The following is a 22,050-nucleotide window of genomic DNA, read 5'->3' as shown; positions in this document are numbered from 1 at the left end:
TAAGCAGCTGCAGCAGCAAGTCGTATACTCCTAGCTCACTCACATAGTTTAATTCTTAATTTCTTTGCGTGTTTTTGGTACTTGCATTGTGTAATTCATAAATTTCGAGCGTATTATAGTATTTGAGAGTTGTAGCATCGCGTTTTAGTACCTGAATAGTGTAAATTCGCGTAGTCGTTTGTCTACTGTTTTGTTTTGAACGGCCAGTGTCGGTTGGTCGCAGTCAGTGTGCTCCCTGCCGCCGTTGGATAAGCAGCTGAGCAGCAAGTCGTATACTCCTAGCTCACTCATTTGTTACATAGTTTAATTCTTAATTTCTTTGCGTGTTTTTGGTTCTTGCATTGTTTAATTCATAAATTTCGGGCGTATTATAGTATTTGAGAGTGTAGCATCGTGTTTTAGTACCTGAATAGTGTAATTTCGCTTAGTCTCCTTCCGCCGCCGAGCAGTGTCAGCAGTGCGTAAGTAGCAGCATTACTGCATTTACTAGGCAATCTTGTATTTTAATAACCGTTTAAATTTTGTCGATTTGTTTGCGCTCTCTGTAGATTAGTTCAGACGTTTTTAGCAAAACAGTTTTTAGCATGGATAGGGACTGCAACTGCTGTGTTCGGATGCAGGCTGAGTTGGCATCCCTTCGCTCCCAGCTTCAGGCAGTGTTGGCTTCGGTCACACAGCTTGAGGCTGTTGCCAATGGGCATCACTGTGGGGGTCGGGATGGGGGTTTGTCGGGGACGGCCAGCTCGTCCCACGCATCCCCTGATCGGACTACGACTGTGGTTGCCCGGGATACTGCCCGCATTGAGGCTGATCCCTCACCTGTGGTAGAGTGGGAGGTCGTTTCAAGGTGTGGCAGGGGGCGAAAGACATTCCGGAGGGCTGAACGGAAAGCCTCTCCAGTTTGTCTGACGAACCGGTTTCAGGCTCTGTCTCAGGCTGATACTGATCTTCGGCCTGACATGGCTGCTTGTCCTGTTCCAGAGGTTGCCCCTCAGTCTGCAAGATCCGGGCAGTCGCAGAGGGTGGGCTTACTGGTAGTTGGGAGCTCCAACGTCAGGCGCGTAATGGGGCCCCTTAGGGAAATGGCAGCAAGAGAGGGGAAGAAAACCAATGTGCACTCCGTGTGCATACCGGGGGGAGTCATTCCAGATGTGGAAAGGGTCCTTCCGGATGCCATGAAGGGTACAGGGTGCACCCATCTGCAGGTGGTCGCTCATGTCGGCACCAATGATGTGTGTCGCTATGGATCGGAGGAAATCCTCTCTGGCTTCCGGCGGCTATGTGATTTGGTGAAGACTGCCAGTCTCGCTAGCGGGATGAAAGCAGAGCTCACCATCTGCAGCATCGTCGACAGGACTGACTGCGGACCTTTGGTACAGAGCCGAGTGGAGGGTCTGAATCAGAGGCTGAGACGGTTCTGCGACCGTGTGGGCTGCAGATTCCTCGACTTGCGCCATAGGGTGGTGGGGTTTCGGGTTCCGCTGGATAGGTCAGGAGTCCACTACACGCAGCAAGCGGCTACACGGGTAGCAGGGGTTGTGTGGCGTGGGCTGGGCAGTTTTTTAGGTTAGATGGCCTTGGGCAAGTACAGAAAGGGCAACAGCCTCAACGGGTGCGGGGCAAAGTCAGGACATGCGGGGACCAAGCAGCAATCGGTATTGTAATTGTCAACTGTCGAAGCTGCGTTGGTAAAGTACCGGAACTTCAAGCGCTGATAGAAAGCACCGAAGCTGAAATCGTTATAGGTACAGAAAGCTGGCTTAAGCCAGAGATAAATTCTGCCGAAATTTTTACAAAGGTACAGACGGTGTTTAGAAAGGATAGATTGCATGCAACCGGTGGTGGAGTGTTCATCGCTGTTAGTAGTAGTTTATCCTGTAGTGAAGTAGAAGTGGATAGTTCCTGTGAATTATTATGGGTGGAGGTTACACTAAACAACCGAACTAGGTTAATAATTGGCTCCTTTTACCGACCTCCCGACTCAGCAGCATTAGTGGCAGAACAACTGAGAGAAAATTTGGAATACATTTCACATAAATTTTCTCAGCATGTTATAGTCTTAGGTGGAGATTTCAATTTACCAGATATAGACTGGGACACTCAGATGTTTATGACGGGTGGTAGGGACAGAGCATCGAGTGACATAATACTGAGTGCACTATCCGAAAATTACCTCGAGCAATTAAACAGAGAACCGACTCGTGGAGATAACATATTGGACCTACTGATAACAAACAGACCCGAACTTTTCGAATCTGTATGTACAGAACAGGGAATCAGTGATCATAAGGCCGTTGCAGCATCCCTGAATATGGAAGTTAATAGGAATATAAAAAAAGGGAGGAAGGTTTATCTGTTTAGCAAGAGTAATAGAAGGCAGATTTCAGACTACCTAACAGATCAAAACGAAAATTTCTGTTCCGACACTGACAATGTTGAGTGTTTATGGAAAAAGTTCAGGGCAATCGTAAAATGCGTTTTAGACAGCTACGTGCCGAGTAAAACTGTGAGGGACGGGAAAAACCCACCGTGGTACAACAACAAAGTTAGGAAACTACTGCGAAAGCAAAGAGAGCTCCACTCCAAGTTTAAACGCAGCCAAAACCTCTCAGACAAACAGAAGCTAAACGATGTCAAAGTTAGCGTAAGGAGGGCTATGCGTGAAGCGTTCATTGAATTCGAAAGTAAAATTCTATGTACCGACTTGACAGAAAATCCTAGGAAGTTCTGGTCTTACGTTAAATCAGTAAGTGGCTCGAAACAGCATATCCAGACACTACGGGATGATGATGGCATTGAAACAGAGGATGACACGCGTAAAGCTGAAATACTAAACACCTTTTTCCAAAGCTGTTTCACAGAGGAAGACCGCACTGCAGTTCCTTCTCTAAATCCTCGCACAAACGAAAAAATGGCTGACATCGAAATAAGTGTCCAAGGAATAGAAAAGCAACTGGAATCACTCAATAGAGGAAAGTCCACTGGACCTGACGGGATACCAATTCGATTCTACACAGAGTACGCGAAAGAACTTGCCCCCCTTCTAACAGCCGTGTACCGCAAGTCTCTAGAGGAACGGAGGGTTCCAAATGATTGGAAAAGAGCACAGATAGTCCCAGTCTTCAAGAAGGGTCGTCGAGCAGATGCGCAAAACTATAGACCTATATCTCTTACGTCGATCTCTTGTAGAATTTTAGAACATGTTTTTTGCTCGCGTATCATGTCATTTCTGGAAACCCAGAATCTACTATGTAGGAATCAACATGGATTCCGGAAACAGCGATCGTGTGAGACCCAACTCGCCTTATTTGTTCATGAGACCCAGAAAATATTAGATACAGGCTCCCAGGTAGATGCTATTTTTCTTGACTTCCGGAAGGCGTTCGATACAGTTCCGCACTGTCGCCTGATAAACAAAGTAAGAGCCTACGGAATATCAGACCAGCTGTGTGGCTGGATTGAAGAGTTTTTAGCAAACAGAACACAGCATGTTGTTATCAATGGAGAGACGTCTACAGACGTTAAAGTAACCTCTGGCGTGCCACAGGGGAGTGTTATGGGACCATTGCTTTTCACAATATATATAAATGACTTAGTAGATAGTGTCGGAAGTTCCATGCGGCTTTTCGCGGATGATGCTGTAGTATACAGAGAAGTTGCTGCATTAGAAAATTGTAGCGAAATACAGGAAGATCTGCAGCGGATAGGCACTTGGTGCAGTGAGTGGCAACTGACCCTTAACATAGACAAATGTAATGTATTGCGAATACATAGAAAGAAGGATCCTTTATTGTATGATTATATGATAGCGGAACAAACACTGGTAGCAGTTACTTCTGTAAAATATCTGGGAGTATGCGTACGGAACGATTTGAAGTGGAATGATCATATAAAACTAATTGTTGGTAAGGCGGGTACCAGGTTGAGATTCATTGGGAGAGTGCTTAGAAAATGTAGTCCATCAACAAAGGAGGTGGCTTACAAAACACTCGTTCGACCTATACTTGAGTATTGCTCATCAGTGTGGGATCCGTACCAGGTCGGGTTGACGGAGGAGATAGAGAAGATCCAAAGAAGAGCGGCGCGTTTCGTCACTGGGTTATTTGGTAACCGTGATAGCGTTACGGAGATGTTTAATAAACTCAAGTGGCAGACTCTGCAAGAGAGGCGCTCTGCATCGCGGTGTAGCTTGCTCGCCAGGTTTCGAGAGGGTGCGTTTCTGGATGAGGTATCGAATATATTGCTTCCCCCTACTTATACTTCCCGAGGAGATCACGAATGTAAAATTAGAGAGATTAGAGCGCGCACGGAGGCTTTCAGACAGTCGTTCTTCCCGCGAACCATACGCGACTGGAACAGGAAAGGGAGGTAATGACAGTGGCACGTAAAGTGCCCTCCGCCACACACCGTTAGGTGGCTTGCGGAGTATCAATGTAGATGTAGATGTAGAAGAAAGCTCAGTCAAAATGAAATGTGACTGGTAAACAATGCCAAAACGAGGACAGACACTCGGCGGCCGCAGCATCCAGATGATATGTAATCCGTAGGCAAACGATCTCAAACTATTGAAGCTCTTCGCAACTGGACAACAAACTACTGATAATTTAGCTAACAATAATCTTAGTAACGTAAACATTATTATATCCCTTAGTGCCTGAACGTGACAACAGTGGCCTGAACAAGTCTATACTAATTAGGTTGTAGTCTTAAGGCCGAAAACTGGTTTCCTTTACCTCCCCATGCCCGTTTACCCTGTGCACGACCCTTCATCGCTGCTAACTAATGTAACCTATATCCACCGGACTCAGATTACTATAGTCAATCCTTTGTCTCATCTAATTAACCGTCTCCCCCCCCCCCCCCCCCCACGACCTCACACACTTCCCTTCTTCCGTCAATCAGGGTGTGTCCTATCAACCAATCCTTTTTTAAATCAAGTCATGTCTAAATTTCTTTTCTCCACTGTTCAGTTCAGTAGTCCTCCCTTAGTTATCCGAGCTACTGACCACACCTTCAACATTCTTCTGTAGCGCAACATTTTATAAGCTTGCACTATCTTCCTGTATGATCTGTCTTTGATCTACGTTTCACTTCCGTACAAGACTACAATCCACACAAGTACCTCTCACGAAAAACTTCCTAAGGCTTACATTTCTATTCAATGGTATAAACTTCCTCCTCTTGCGAAACACATTTCTTGCAACTGAACATTTGCATTTTATATTTTCTCTACTTACGTCATCCTGAGTTATCTTGCTGTCCACAAATGAATCTCGTGCATTACTGCAATGTCCCATTTCCTAACCTGATTCACTCAGCATTACCTTATTCAAACCGACAACATTTCACTACCTTTGTTTTCATGTTCTTCACCTTATAACATCTTTTCAATATACAATTCATTCTGCTGAACTGCTCATCAAAGTCCTTTCCCATCTCTGACAGAAATACGTCATGGGCAAACCTCAAAATCACCTGGCGGATAACATCGGAAGTTCCTCGAAATTCTTCACCAATGATGCTGTTGTATCTATAATGCGCTAGCAACCCGCAGCCCTCATTTTGGAACCATTACTACGTAGGGGTCATGAAATAATCGTACAGCATTACTGGCCGGCAGACACCCCCCCCCCCCCCCTCTTGGGGTTCTTCGGATTCCTCATGCGAATCTTTCTGTTTTTAGGCAGATCGCTAATTTTCGAGTCTTTGCAACGAAGATGACGTGAAATCATTGGGACAACACAAACATCCAGTTCCTGAGTGAACACAATAAACGAACCAGCCGGGAATAGAACTCGAGACCGTGCGTCATGCAGGCAGCAACGTTAACTACTAGACCACCAGCTGTGGGGTACGGGTGATAAGAGGCAGTACGGAAGATCAAAGACGACGAGTGCTGTTAGTCCTGGGTTCATTTACTACACGCGAAAGTCTGCTAGAGTACACGCACTAAGCCAGTGCCAGATGCTAGTAAGAGAGGCGTTGTGCATCGCAGAGAAGTTTAGTGTCAAAATACAGAGAGCTTACGCCCATAAGAGTAGTCAACCTCCTACACATACCTCACGAAAACGTCACGAAGGCAACGTTAAGAGAAAATCAAGTTAAGACGGAGGCTTACCAATAATCTTACTTCCCGCGCAGCATTCACGACTGCGACAGAAAAGGGGAGAAGTGACAGCGGTACATCAAGTACCCTCTTCAACACACCATAAAGTGGTTTGCGGAGCATAGCTGTAGTAGTAGTATTAGTAGCAGTAATAGACTTAACACAAATTTTCAGCATTAGTAAGTATTTCACTAATAGTTGCCGGCCGCTGTGGCTGAGCGGTTCTAGGCGCTTCAGTCCGGAACCGCGCTGCTGCTACTGTCGCAGGTTCGAATCCTGCCTCGGGCATGGATGTGTGTGATGTCCTTAGGGTAGTTACGTTTAAGTAGATCTAAGTCTAGGGGAGTGATGACCTCAGATGTTAAGTCCCATAGTGCTTAGAGCCACTAATACTTCTGTACATAATTTTGGAACAATAGCCAGTTTGAACTTGCATTCACCCACAGAAAACAAACAAAAAACTTGAAAGACGATTACTTAGTAGGCTCAGAAGGAAGGTAGGAAGATTAGGGTTCATATCCTGTTGACACCGGATCATTAGAGACTGAGCACAACCTCGGGTAGTTTCAAGGACGGCGAAGGAAACAGGTCGCGTAATGCTTTTATAAGCAAATGTGACAAGATCTATATTGCACCATAGTAATTTCATAGTCGGTTTCCTGAGATCAACATCAGAAAGGGACGACGACTCAAATTTTCCAGACAAAGTGGAGGGAGGGCATGGAGAGGGAGATGTTCGTGGTCCTGGAGTCACCAGCAGATGTCCATAATGTGAGAAATGGTGCCGAGCAATACTACTTTTTATATTATAAGTTACTTGGTGTAAATTGTGAATTATCAAAATAGCATTGTACAATAGAGACAAACCGAATGGGGCAGTGTAGTCGTAACGACATGATCTCATATTCGAATGGACGGATTATTTATTTCTATGACTGCGTGGTGTCTGTTAGTTCGGACATGCCCGAAAGAACAGACACCACGGAGGATTCGCAGCTGTGATACATATTATGTAAACTGAAGGTGGAGGGGGAGAAAGGAGAGGAAAGGAAGGGAACTGATAATACCAGCTGCAACGGCAGATTATGGGGAACCGGCAGAGACGAGTGAAAATGTGTGCTGGACGCGGACTCGAACCCGGCACTTGCATTAACCACTATGCCACCTGGACACAGTGTTACTCGCAAATGCGTGGATTATTTCGGCAACCTTCAGTGTCGATGCACAATATCGTTCGACCTCAGGCGGGACTCTAAAATTAGCGAGCATGAAGGACATGAACGAGGACTGCAGATAGGTGGCGCTAGGTGGGAACGTGGGTCGTTTGCGAAGCGTGCCGCGATAGTCTATGCATCTGCGATAAACAATACGTCCGGATGGCGCAGTGGTAAATGTGAGAGCCTAGTAAGCAGGCGATCCCGGGTTCGAGTCTCAGTCTGGCACACACGTTCACTCGTAGCCGCCGTTTCCGTGTAAAGTAGCGATGCAGATGATATCACTAGTTCCTTCCTTTCCTTTCTCCCCCCTCCACCTTTATTTTTACATAATACGAAAGGATGGAGTTTGCCCTGTCTGGCCATCCTAATATGGGTTTTTCGCGGTTATCCTAAACCACTACAGGCAAACGCTTCACCAAAGCACCGGTCACGCACATGTTGTACCCTCAGAAAACATATAAGAACTATTTTTTCAATGGTGTTATGATGACAAATCTTACATCATTGTGAATGAGCTCTGGATGAATAAATAGACTGTTGAGACTTCCTGGCAGATTAAAACTGTGTGCCCGACCGAGACTCGAACTCGGGACCTTTGCCTTTCGCGGGCAAGTGCTCTACCATCTGAGCTACCGAAGCACGACTCACGCCCGGTCCTCACAGCTTTACTTCTGCCAGTATCTCGTCTCCTACCTTCCAAACTTCACAGAAGCTCTCCTGCGAGAGCACTTGCCCGCGAAAGGCAAAGGTCCCGAGTTCGAGTCTCGGTCGGGCACACAGTTTTAATCTGCCAGGAAGTTTCATATCAGCGCACACTCCGCTCAAGAGTGAAAATCTCATTCTGGAAACATCCCCCAGGCTGTGGCTAAGCCATGTCTCCACAATATCCTTTCTTTCAGGAGTGCTAGTTCTGCATGGTTCGCAGGAGAGCTTCTGTAAAGTTTGGAAGGTAGGAGACGAGATACTGGCAGAAGTAAAGCTGTGAGGACCGGGCGTGAGTCGTGCTTCGGTAGCCAAGATGGTAGAACACTTGCCCGCGAAAGGCAAAGGTCCCGAGTTCGAGTCTCGGTCGGGCACACAGTTTTCATCTGCCAGGAAGTTTCATATCAGCGCACACTCCGCTGCAGAGTGAAAATCTCATTCTGGAAATAGACTGTTACTTACTTAACGAACATAACGAGAAGCAGAACGAGCAGGGCTCAGTGTGTTTGGGTGGGAAACTCAGCAGCCCGTAGCACGCATCTCGACTCACCTGGCCTCGCTCACACATGGCAACAGGGCAGCTGCAGGCCGAGCGAAGCCGCCGGATATTGGAGTTCCAGTGGGCGAATGTGGGACGGCCGCGTGACGGCTGTCCGGGGGGCAGCACGCAGCCTCTGGTGTGGCCCGTTACAGGGGCGCTCACGACACGTCACACACGTGCGAGGGAAACATTTAAAAGCTATGTCATCTGAAGCCATTTGGGACGTCATTGGTAGAGAAGCGAAACAGAGTAGGAACGATCGGAACAGTGGCACGTTCAGGTCAGAGCCGGTGAGTTGTCTCATGTCGGACGTACTACTACTTACACAACTGTCACAGAAAAGCTCGGATATCGCAAACTTCATGTACACGGTTGTTGTTGTTGTTGTTGTTGTTGTTGTGGTCTTCAGTCCTGAGACTGGTTTGATGCAGCTCTCCATGCTACTCTATCCTGTGCAAGCTTCTTCATCTCCCAGTACCTACTGCAACCTACATCCTTCTGAATCTGCTTACTGTATTCATCTCTTGGTCTCCCTCTACGATTTTTACCCTCCACGCTGCCCTCCAATACTAAATTGCTGATCCCTTGATGCCTCAGAACATATCCTACCAACCCATCCCTTCTTCTAGTCAAGTTGTGCCACAAACTTCTCTTCTCCCCAATTCTATTCAGTACCTCCTCATTAGTGACATGATCTACCCATCTAATCTTCAACATTTTTCTGTAGCACCACATTTCGAAAGCTTCTATTCTCTTCTTGTCCAAACTAGTTATCGTCCATGTTTCACTTCCATACATGGCTACACTCCATACAAATACTTTCAGGAACGACTTCCTGACACTTAAATCTGTACTCGATGTGAACAAATTTCTCTTCTTCAGAAACGCTTTCCTTCCCATTGCCAGTCTACATTTTATACCCTCTCTACTTCGACCATCATCAGTTATTTTGCTCCCCAAATAGCAAAACTCCTTTGCTATTTTAAGTAACTCATTTCCTAATCTAATTCCCTCAGCATCACCCGGCTTAATTCGACTACATTCCATTATCCTCATTTTGCTTTTGTTGATGTTCATCTTATACCCTCCTTTCATGACACTGTCCATTCCGTTCAACTGCTCTTCCAAGTCCTTTGCTGTCTCTGGCAGAATTACAATGTCATCGGCGAACCTGAAAGTTTTATTTCTTCTCCATGGATTTTAATACCTACTCCGAATTTTTCTTTTGTTTACTTCACTGCCTGCTCAATATACAGATTGAATAACATCGGGGAGAGGCTACAACCCTGTCTCGCTCCCTTCACAACCACTGCTTCCCTTTCATGCCCCTCGACTCTTATAACTGCCATCTGGTTTTTGTACAAAATTGTAAATAGCCTTTCGCTCCCTGTATTTTACCCCTGCCAACTTCAGAATTTGAAAGAGAGTATTCCAGTCAACATTGTCAAAAGCCTTCTCTAGGTCTACAAACGCTAGAAACGTAGGTTTGCCTTTCCTTAATCTAGCTTCTACGAGGTGCATTCAAGTTCTAAGCCTCCGATTTTTTTTCTCCGGACTGGAAAGAGATAGAAACATGCGCACTGTTTTAAAACGAGGCCACGTTCATTGTCAATACGTCCCAGAGATGGCAGCACCGTACGGCAGATGGAATTTTACCGCCAGCGGCGAGAATGAGAACTGTTTTAAATACTTAAAATGGCGACGTTTTCCTTACTTGAACAGCGTGCAATCATTCGTTTTCTGAATTTGCGTGGTGTGAAACCCACTGAAATTCATCGACAGTTGAAGGAGACATGTGGTGATGGCGTTATGGATGTGTCGAAAGTGCGTCCGTGGGTGAGACAGTTTAATGAAGGCAGAACATCGTGTGACAACAAACCGAAACAACCTCGGGCTCGCACAAGCTGGTCTGACGATATGATCGAGAAAGTGGAGGGAATTGTTTTGGGGGATCGCCGAATGACTGTTGAACAGATCGCCTCCAGAGTTGGCATTTCTGTGGGTTCTGTGCACACAATCCTGCATGACGACCTGAAAATGCGAAAAGTGTCATCCAGGTGGGTGCCACGAATGCTGACGGACGACCACACGGCTGCCCGTGTGGCATGTTGCCAAGCAATGTTGACGTGCAACGACAGCATGACTGGGACTTTCTTTTCGTCGGTTGTGACAATGGATGAGACGTGGATGCCATTTTTTCAATCCAGAAACGAAGCGCCAGTCAGCTCAATGGAAGCACACAGATTCACCACCACCAAAAAAATTTCGGGTAACCACCAGTGCTGAAAAAATGATGGTGTCCATGTTCTGGGACAGCGAGGGCGTAATCCTTACCCACTGCGTTCCAAAGGGCGCTACGGTAACAGGTGCATCCTACGAAAGTGTTTTGAAGAACAAATTCCTTCCTGCACTGCAACAAAAACGTCCGGGAAGGGCTGCGCATGTGCTGTTTCACCAAGCCAACACACCCGCACATCGAGCTAACGTTACGCAACAGTTTCTTCGTGATAACAACTTTGAAGTGATTCCTCATGCTCCCTACTCACCTGACCTGGCTCCTAGTGACTTTTGGCTTTTTCCAACAATGAAAGACACTCTCCATGGCCGCACATTCACCAGCCGTGCTGCTATTGCCTCAGCGATTTTCCAGTGGTCAAAACAGGCTCCTAAAGAAGCCTTCGCCGCTGCCATGGAATCATGGCGTCAGCGTTGTGAAAAATGTGTACGTCTGCAGGGCGATTACGTCAAGAAGTAACGCCAGTTTCATCGATTTCGGGTGAGTAGTTAATTAGAAAAAAAATCGGAGGCCTTAGAACTTGAATGCACCTCGTAAGATAAGTCGTAGGGTCAGTATTGCCTCACGTGTTCGAACATTTCTACGGAATCCAAACTGATCTTCCCGGAGGTCGGCTTCTATCAGTTTTTCCATTCGTCTGTAAAGAATTCGCGTTAGTATTTTTCATCCGTGACTTATTAAACTGATTGTTCGGTAATTTTCACATCTGTCAGCACCTGCTTTCTTTGGGATTGGAATTATTATATTCTTCTTGAAGTCTGAGGGTATTTCGCCTGTCTCATACATCTCGCTCACCAGAAGGTAGAGTTTTGTCAGGACTGGCTCTCCTAAGGCCATCAGTAGTTCTAATGGAATGTTGTCTACTCCCGGGGCCATGTTTCGACTCAGGTCTTTCATTGCTCTGTCAAGGTACAAACTGAAAACTCTTGCCGACTAACTCAGAGACCAAATGTCAAACAGTAGAGCGTTTTTGAACCGTTATTGACAAAATCGAGAAAATTTCTTTTCCCACATTCTTACTGGAGATGAAACGTGTACCCAACGCAGACAGCAAATGCTGTGACGCTTTTTTCTTCGGAACGACATCTTCTGGGACGGAAATGGGGTTCTTTTATTTCAAGAAACGTGGGTAAAAAATGAATACTCACTTGCACTGCGAAATGCTCCAAAATAAACGGCACGCCTAACTTTCGTCCGTGATAGTCCTCCACGAACACGCACCTCATCACAGCGCTGCTCGCACAGTGGATAACATTCAGACACGTTGCCGAGTGGACCTTCTCCAAAGCAAAACAAGTCAAACGCAGACAAAATTTCTTCGATACTTGAATAATACAAAGAAGACCATGATTTTAAAAGTTATCGGAATGAAAGAATCATCGTATGAGACGAGAGGAAATACTTGCAAAAAAGAACATACTACATTAGACTTTTTACGAAAAAGTGAAGCATCAGAATTACTGCAGGCATTTGTTTAATTCGCGTTGATAAGCAAAACACCAGACAACGAGACTGTTCCTAAACCAACATAAACGTTTTGTGTACGCAGTTCGGGCCCGCGCCGTCGATTTTTCCTGAAAACGTCCGGATATAATCGTAACAAGCGTTTCTTATTAATATGTAATTTCATTATCGATCTTTTTAATACAACGGTTAGATCTAGTAGCACAAAACTTACAGGACAGATAAATCACAAAATGTTCAAATGTGTGTGAAATCTTATGGGACTTAACTGCTAAGGTCATCTGTCCCTAAGCTTACACACTACTTAACCTAAATTATCCTAAGGACAAACACACACACCCATGCCCGAGGGAGGACTCGAACCTCCGCCGGAATCAGCCGCACTGTCCAAGACTGCAGAGCCCTAGACCGCTCGGCTAATCCCGCACGGCGATAAATCACAAGTTTATCGCATGTAGCACGGTCTGTGGTAGCTAGAATGAGACACACACTGCATCGAATTAATTTCCTTTTCTGCGCAGCCGTACCTCGCGCATTCGCTCGGCACTAGACTTTTTAGGATTTTTGGATTACTTTCTATGCGAGCCTTCCTTCCACTCATTTTTTCTATAATTTCAAGCATATTTACGAGTCGTGTAAGACGACATCTTTCATATTTCGTAATTTTCAATTGAATGCCTATTTCCACTTTCATTCTCGTCAATATTTTTATTGTCTCACTTCGCGTCCTAGTAGTGACCCGCAAGGCCTTGACACTAACATCCGACTCAATGTCCTAGCTATCCGACTCAATGTCCTAGCTAAACGAGTTTCGTTTGCACGCTACATACAGGTAATCCATAACATGTGCATGCGCCTGCAATTGTATGATATCGTCACAAGCAAAAACTTATAGACATGATTTTACCGGTGCGGATTCAGCAATTGTTTATGCATTGTTAGTGTCGTAGTTATCAGCGATTCAAATCTGACGGTATTTTATCACAAAAAAGTGCGACCAACAAGCGAGTAGAAGTTTTCACGTCAAAAGCACTATGTTCAAATTGATAACAGAACAGTGCAGCGGTGACGAGAGCTGTCATTACTATGGTGTCATTTGGCAAGGAAGCGTTCTCTTCCTGCCCAGAATCATGTTTTGAAATAATTGTGGAACGGCCAGGTAGTTAGCGGTATCGGCTACGACACAAGTGTCGGCAGGACCTGGGAGGCAAATGGCTCCTCAGACTCCTGCAGCAAGAGACCGGCTATCCCTGGGTGTGGCGCACTTCCTGTAAACTCGTGCTGAGGGGTGGGAGAGGGGGGGGGCAGGTGTAATGGGTTTACATTAGCGTGCGGCCGCGGCCAATCACTCCCGAAGAATGAGGGGCGGGACGGCTCCCCAGTCCTCCCATCCATCAGGGGCGGTCTCCTTCAAGTTAAGCAGGAGGGGCCGCACCCCGCTTGTTGCTGCGCCGCCACAGCAGCCGGTGACGCGCGCCAGGCGGCTGCATTTCCAGCTGCTCTCAGCCTCAAAGCGTTAAGCCTGCTACACGCAAGGGAGGTGACTGGACGCTGCACACGCCGTATTCAGCTGTTTGATATTATAAATTGCATTACGTCGTTTGAAGGTAAATGCACATTGGTGATATACCACCAGCACGTCGGCCTTACCATTTAATGCCAGATGCCTTTAATGACTAAAATCGACTTTATAGATGAGATGACAAACGTGCCAATCTTGATATGGATTGAGTATATCAGCTGGCGCCGCCATGCGCCCTTGAGAATTAATGTAGGGGCAGCGAAAGAAAGTGACTGCGAGTCAGGAAGTCGTTTCTGAAAGTATTTGTATGGAGTGTAGCCATGTATGGAAGTGAAACGTGAACGACAAATAGTTTAGACAAGAAGAGAATAGAAGCTTTCGAAATGTGGTACTACAGAAGAATGCTGAAGATTAGATGGGTAGACTACGTAACTAATGAGGAGGTATTGAATAGAATTGGGGAGAAGAGGAGCTTGTGGCACAACTTGACTAGAAGAAGAGATCGGTTGGTAGGACATATTCTGAGACATCGAGGTATCACCAATTTAGTATTGGAGGGCAGCATGGAGGGTAAAAATCGAAGAGGGAGACCAAGAGATGAATACACTACGCAGATTCTGAAGGATGTAGGCTGCAGTAGGTACTGGGAGATGAAGAAGCTTGCACAGGATAGAGTAGCACGAAGAGCTGCATCAAACCAGTCTCAGGACTGAAGACCACAACAACAACAACAACAACAACCGACGCTGGATTAATAATACTTTTTACTATGGCTTGAGATGGCTGGAACAGATGACGTGTTGTTGGAGCGGATCTAAATGTACTGTTGGACGGCGGCCATTATTCAATTTATTTAAACGCTGAGGCGTAATAATTTGTGAACAGAAACACGAAGGTGGTTGTTGTGTTAAAGCAAACTATCATATTAATAAATATTTATTCAAAAGTGGGGGATTTCATCATTTTAAAAGCTTTGGAAATTTTTGCTTGACGTTTACATACTGGCGTGATTAGACATTCGTCTCTGCATAACGGTAATGTTTGAAATGATTAGTGGCAGCCATGGGCAGGTGGCAGCACTGCGGGTTCGTGACAGCGAGAAAGCACTCCGCCATTTCAGAAACCATGGATCAGTGGAACGGACAACAGCGTGCGTAAGCCACAAAAATCTTTTATAAAAACAATGACAGTTTGGTAGCGGCGCAGAGGGAGTTTCGACATTTTTATAATTTAGGGCGTCATGATGCCTTTCCGTCGAAACACGAGATAAAATGTTGGATTAATAACTCTGAAGAGACTGCATCTGCCCTCAAGAAGAAAATAACAGAACGACCAAGAAGAGTGCAACTTCCAGTGAACAGTGATGTACGCGTGTCTGTCTTAACGGAGCCCACGTCGTCCAATTCGTAAGCAAGCAGCAGTGGTTGGAATATCCCAGTATTCGCAGAATTCTTCATCTTAATTCGAAATTTCATCCGTACAAACTACAGGTGGTGCAACAATTGAAGGACAACGATTACCGGTTGCAATCACTGCTTCGTAAATGATAAAGTTGTAAGGTTTCAATTACTATGAATGCAATTTCTTTGCTTCATCCTTCTTGTTTTATTGGATTGTGGAAATGATCTCGTTTTTCTGTATCGCGCTGTATTAGTTAATGGTTGAACGCGGTCCAGTTCCATCGATTTGGGTTTTGTCAACTAATGATAACACAAATAAACAATGACGATGAACTGCTAAACAAGTTGTGGATGTCAGATGAGGCACATTTTTATCTCACAGGTTATGTGAATAAACAGAACTACTGTTACTAGGCAAACACAATTCTTAATGACTTTCATGAGCGCCCTTTACACGCTAGTGAAGTGACAGTATGGAGTGGTGTTTCATCACATGGGATTATCGGACCGTATTTTTTTCTCAAATGAACAGGGAAACAAAATAACTGTCAATGCCGATCGTTCCGTGGAGATGTTACGAACTATCGTTACACCTGCATTGAACAACTTTCCAGAAGTTCAAGAAGCCTGGTTTCAACAGGACGGAGCGACATCAATGGCATATGTGCGAGAACTGTTTGGCAACTGTCTCATCTCACGATTCGGTAACATTCCCTGGCCCCCTAGACCGCCAAGATTTATCTGTTTGTGATTTTTTTCTTGTGGGGCTACTAAAGAGCAAAGTCTACACGACTCGACCAAGAACCATGGATGAGTTAAAACAGAGAATTCGGGATGCAATTCACAGTATCCCAGCTGCGATGAGGCATTTCAACAGCAGATTTCATGATTCGTACAGGAGGAAGCCATCTAAAGGACGCAATTTTTTTAAAAATGATAAATGCCATCAATGTTTCGCAAATGGCAACGTTGTAAAGTTTCAATTACTATGAATGCAATTTCTTTCCTTCATCCTTCTAGTTTTATTGGATTGTGGAAATGATCCCGTTTTTCTGTGTCACACTGTATTACTTCGTATCTGAACGCGGTCCTGTTCCATCGCAATGGGCAATCTCTGCGTCGGAACTCTGATTTACTAATATTTTCTCCCCGCAAAACTGAGACGGCTACATTCATACAACCCAGAGTGTGCTACAGTGTAGGTGGCCACGCATGTCTAACGTGAGAAATAAACAAGCTTTTCAGGATAGCAGCACACAACAGCAGGTGTGCGGATCGCGGAGGCTACGGCTTCGTATCGCTACCATTTAATCATTACGACCACTACACGAATCTACGTATCATACAAGTGAACTTATTAAACATAGGCGTAGCTGCACAGTCCTGAAAGCTTCGATCCATTTAAAGGCACTCTTAATTAAGGGGAAAAACTTCTTTGTGAAGCACACTGACATTTAACTTAACAATCGAGTAACACCTTTATTTTCCTGTCGGCATATAAAATGATGCATCCACGATATATGCATGGCCTGGACGAGAAGAGCTCGTTTTGGATGACGCAAGTGACCCTTGGAATAGGTATATACGCTCCGCACGTCTTCTAAATTGTCAATGCAGCACTCTATTCATAACGACGTTATCCGGCAGAGGCTAATTCATAAGGAATTGTGTCCACATCCCAGTATGGCCAACATGATTTAGGGCTCTATTGCTTTCCGAAATCATTAGTGTGAATTTGCTGAATGGTTGCTTAACCCCCCGATAGTCAAGTTCCCTTTCTTCCTACACATAGTCGCGCTGCCTCGGTGAGATAATTGATCAGCGCCTGGGCGCTTCGTAGACCCATGGATAAAGTAGGCAGCAACAAATTTTATGTAAATAATAAACATGATTACATTTTATAACTTAGAACGCATGCACTTACACCCAAGCACCTGTGAGATTCGCCCAACTACGTAAAGGTTAAATAATGTCACAGTCGTTTTGCTTAAGGCGAGCTATCGTCCACTTTGTATGGATTTCAATGTCGGTAGGATATTTGTTCAAATTCCCCTCTAACCGTTCAGCACTTTTACCTCCTAAATCACATTTGGCGGATGCCGAAATGTGTCCTGGTATAACATCACCACCGACTTCTTCTCCCATCCCCTTTTTAACGAAACTACTGCTCCGCCTACAATTCACACGGGATACACACACCTTAACCTTGTCATTTCAAGCCAGTAACATTACGACAGACCAGTCTGTAGTCATTACTAGACTTATCCACATTGGAATGGCACTGACCGAAGTGTGCCACCGTCTTACGACATTTACAAAACTTAAAAAGGATTTCTACTGCAGTAGTCTCTCTCTCTCTCTCTCTCTCTCTCTCTCTCTCTCTCTCTCTCTCTCTCTCTCTCTCTCTTTACATTAAGCATTAGTCTGGCACGACGCGATTCAGCAGAATAGTGCCACCTTAAGCAATAACTATTATATTATTTAGTATAGCATTCACTTTACTTTCAAATACGTTCTTTCTGCTGGATGGCTAGTTGGGTTAGGTGGTAAATTATCATCTATGATTAGAAATAAACGGTATTCATTAATTTATATGACCCTATTGTAAGTGGGTATATTATAGTTTACTCTCATAACGTACTCACCACACAAACTATACGATGGCATAAATCAACTAATACAGTTTTTTCTTTTCCTGACCGCAGGTAATATCAAGAACATCGTACTTAAAAAACGCAAAAGTGAGACTGAAGCAAAATGTGTGCCAAGTTTTGTATACTAAGTCAGATCAAAGCTGTCTCGATCTCGACGCCCATTAGATAATACGCAAAGGTCTTCTGCTAACAATCCGGTAGAGTAAGACGAGCAGAAAGCCATGTCTCTGTGTCTGATCGGTCGCGGAATGCTATTTTAGTCGCAGACGGTAAGCGGCGCCTTTTACGCCGCTAAGCCTCCTTGAAACCTTATAAAGTCTAGCAGCAGAAGCCGCCTGCACCAGATCCCTCTTGAGCGTCGTTTTCCGTCAGCGTTGTTTGCAAGTTTGAATGCGGCCTGCGTCCCTTCCAAGCAGCGAACACCGCGCGTTTAAGTCATTGTGCTACTTAGTCTTGATGACGTGGTTGGTAAAAACGCGACGGTGAGGAACACAGACAACGTCTGCTGAGATGAAATGACAGTTCCTGAGGTCCCAGATTAAAGCACGACAGACAACAGGATAAATAGTAAACTGTATTTGATTCCTGTCTAAATTCTTTATGTTCAGTTCCTCATATGCTTAAACAATACTGTAGTTGTGACAAGTATTCTCGCTTCTGCATCCCATATTTTTGCTGTTTTTGTAAAGACACACGAAATGGTCCACATACATAGCACGTTACCCGTTTGAAGCTTCAGCTGATTGCCGGCCGCGGTGGTCTCGCGGTTAAGGCGCTCAGTCCGGAACCGCGCGACTGCTACGGTCGCAGGTTCGAATCCTGCCTCGGGCATGGATGTGTGTGATGTCCTTAGGTTAGTTAGGTTTAAGTAGTTCTAAGTTCTAGGGGACTGATGACCACAGAAGTTAAGTCCCATAGTGCTCAGAGCCATTTGAACCATTTTTTTTCAGCTGATACTGAAGAAGAGCGTCCAAGGGCACCTTTACTTTGGCTTTAAAGACCTGTCCATGACGTTGACTAAATAACTTGGCTTTGCGTGTTTTTGGTACTTGCATTGTCTAATTCATAAATTTCGGGCGTATTATAGTATTTGAGAGTTGTAGCATCGCGTTTTAGTACCTAAATAGTGTAAATTCGCGTAGTCGTTTGTCTTCTGTTTTTGTTTTGAACGGCCAGTGTCGGTTGGTCACAGTCAGTGTGCTCCCTGCCGCTGTTGGATAAGCAGCTGCAGCAGCAAGTCGTATACTCCTAGCTCACTCATTTGTTACATGGTTTAATTCTTAATTTCTTTGCGTGTTTTTGGTACTTGCATTGTTTAATTCATAAATTTCGGGCGTATTATAGTATTTGAGAGTTGTAGCATCGCGTTTTAGTACCTGAATAGTGTAAAATCGCGTAGTCTCCTTCCGCCGCCGAGCAGTGTGTCAGCAGTGCGCAAGTAGCAGCATTACTGCATTTACTAGGCAATCTTGTATTTTCATAACCGTTTAAATTTTGTGTCGATTTGTTTGCGCTCTCTGTAGATTAATTCAGACGTTCTTTGCACAACAGTTTTTAGCATGGATAGGGACTGCAACTGCTGTGTTCGGTTGCGGGCTGAGTTGGCATCCCTTCGCTCCCAGCTTCAGGCAGTGTTGGCTTCGGTCACACAGCTTGAGGCTGTTGCCAATGGGCATCACTGTGGGGTTCCGGATGGGGGTTTGTCGGGGACGGCCAGCTCGTCCCACGCATCCCCCGATCGGACTACGACTGTGGTTGCCCGGGATACTGCCCGCATTGAGGCTGATCCCTCACCTGTGGTAGAGTGGGAGGTCGTCTCAAGGTGTGGCAGGGGGCGAAAGATATTCCGGAGGGCTGAACGGAAGGCCTCTCCAGTTTGTCTGACGAACCGGTTTCAGGCTCTGTCTCAGGCTGATACTGATCTTCGGCCTGAAATGGCTGCTTGTCCTGTTCCAGAGGTTGCCCCTCAGTCTGCATGATCCGGACGGTCGCAGAAGGTGGGCTTACAGGTAGTTGGGAGCTCCAACGTCATGCGCGTAATGGGGCCCCTTAGGGATATGGCAGCAAGAGAGGGGAAGAAAACCAATGTGCACTCCGTGTGCATACCGGGGGGAGTCATTCCAGATGTGGAAAGGGTCCTTCCGGATGCCATGAAGGGTACAGGGTGCACCCATCTGCAGGTGGTCGCTCATGTCGGCACCAATGATGTGTGTCGCTATGGATCCGAGGAAATCCTCTCTGGCTTCCGGCGGCTATCTGATTTGGTGAAGACTGCCAGTTTCGCTAGCGGGATGAAAGCAGAGCTCACCATCTGCAGCATCGTCGACAGGACTGACTGCGGACCTTTTGTACAGAGCCGAGACGGTTCTGCGACCGTGTGGGCTGCAGATTCCTCGACTTGCGCCATAGGGTGGTGGGGTTTCGGGTTCCGCTGGATAGGTCAGGAGTCCACTACACGCAACAAGCGGCTACACGGGTAGCAGGGGTTGTGTGGCGTGGGCTGGGCGGTTTTTTAGGTTAGATGGCCTTGAGCAAGTACAGAAAGGGCAACAGCCTCAACGGGTGCAGGGCAAAGTCAGGACATGCGGGGACCAAGCAGCAATCGGTATTGTAAATGTAAACTGTCGAAGCTGCGTTGGTAAAGTACCGGAACTTCAAGCGCTAATAGAAAGCACCGAAGCTGAAATCGTTATAGGTACAGAAAGCTGGTTGAAGCCAGAGATCAATTCTGCCGAAATTTTTACAAAGGTACAGACGGTGTTTAGAAAGGATAGATTGCATGCAACCGGTGGAGGAGTGTTCGTCGCTGTTAGTAGTAGTTTATCCTGTAGTGAAATAGAAGTGGATAGTTCCTGTGAATTATTATGGGTGGAGGTTACACTCAACAACCGAGCTAGGTTAATAATTGGCTCCTTTTACCGACCTCCCGACTCAGCAGCATTAGTGGCAGAACAACTGAGAGAAAATTTGGAATACATTTCACATAAATTTTCTCAGCATGTTATAGTCTTAGGTGGAGATTTCAATTTACCAGATATAGACTGGGACACTCAGATGTTTAGAACGGGTGGTAGGGACAGAGCATCGAGTGACATTATACTGAGTGCACTATCCGAAAATTACCTCGAGCAATTAAACAGAGAACCGACTCGTGGAGATAACATCTTGGACCTACTGATAACAAACAGACCCGAACTTTTCGACTCTGTATGTACAGAACAGGGAATCAGTGATCATAAGGCCGTTGCAGCATCCCTGAATATGGAAGTTAGTAGGAATATAAAAAAAGGGAGGAAGGTTTATCTGTTTAGCAAGAGTAATAGAAGGCAGATTTCAGACTACCTAACAGATCAAAACGAAAATTTCTGTTCCGACACTGAAATGTTGAGTGTTTATGGAAAAAGTTCAAGGCAATCGTAAAATGCGTTCTAGACAGGTACGTGCCGAGTAAAACTGTGAGGGACGGGAAAAACCCACCGTGGTACAACAACAAAGTTAGGAAACTACTGCGAAAGCAAAGAGAGCTTCACTCTAAGTTTAAACGCAGCCAAAACCTCTCGGACAAACAGAAGCTAAACGATGTCAAAGTTAGCGTAAGGAGGGCTATGCGTGAAGCCTTCAGTGAATTCCAAAGTAAAATTCTATGTACCGACTTGACAGAAAATCCTAGGAAGTTCTGGTCTTACGTTAAATCAGTAAGTGGCTCGAAACAGCATATCCAGACACTCTGGGATGATGATGGCATTGAAACAGAGGATGACACGCGTAAAGCTGAAATACTGAACACCTTTTTCCAAAGCTGTTTCACAGAGGAAGATCGCATTGCAGTTCCTTCTCTAAATCCTCGCACAAACGAAAAAATGGCTGACATCGAAATAAGTGTCCAAGGAATAGAAAAGCAACTGGAATCAGTCAACAGAGGAAAGTCCACTGGACCTGACGGGATACCAATTCGATTCTACACAGAGTACGCGAAAGAACTTGCCCCCTTCTAACAGCCGTGTACCGCAAGTCTCTAGAGGAACGGAAGGTTCCAAATGAGTGGAAAAGAGCACAGGTAGTCCCAGTCTTCAAGAAGGATCGTCGAGCAGATGCGCAAAACTATAGACCTATATCTCTGACGTCGATCTGTTGTAGAATTTTAGAAC

General features: G+C 45.5%; 1 protein-coding gene across 2 annotated transcripts in view; it reads right to left on the bottom strand.

Annotated features, from left to right (window-relative positions):
* LOC124612474 overlaps nucleotides 1-22,050 on the bottom strand; it is a 775,045-nt gene that overhangs the window by 142,234 nt on the left and 610,761 nt on the right. The gene's annotated exons all lie outside the window — the stretch shown is intronic.

This window comes from Schistocerca americana, chromosome 4 (genome assembly GCF_021461395.2).
Source record: "Schistocerca americana isolate TAMUIC-IGC-003095 chromosome 4, iqSchAmer2.1, whole genome shotgun sequence".
In the NCBI taxonomy this organism is placed as follows: Eukaryota; Metazoa; Arthropoda; class Insecta; order Orthoptera; family Acrididae; genus Schistocerca; species Schistocerca americana.
Note: the sequence above shows the minus strand (reverse complement) of the source record. Positions and strands in the feature narration are given on the sequence as shown.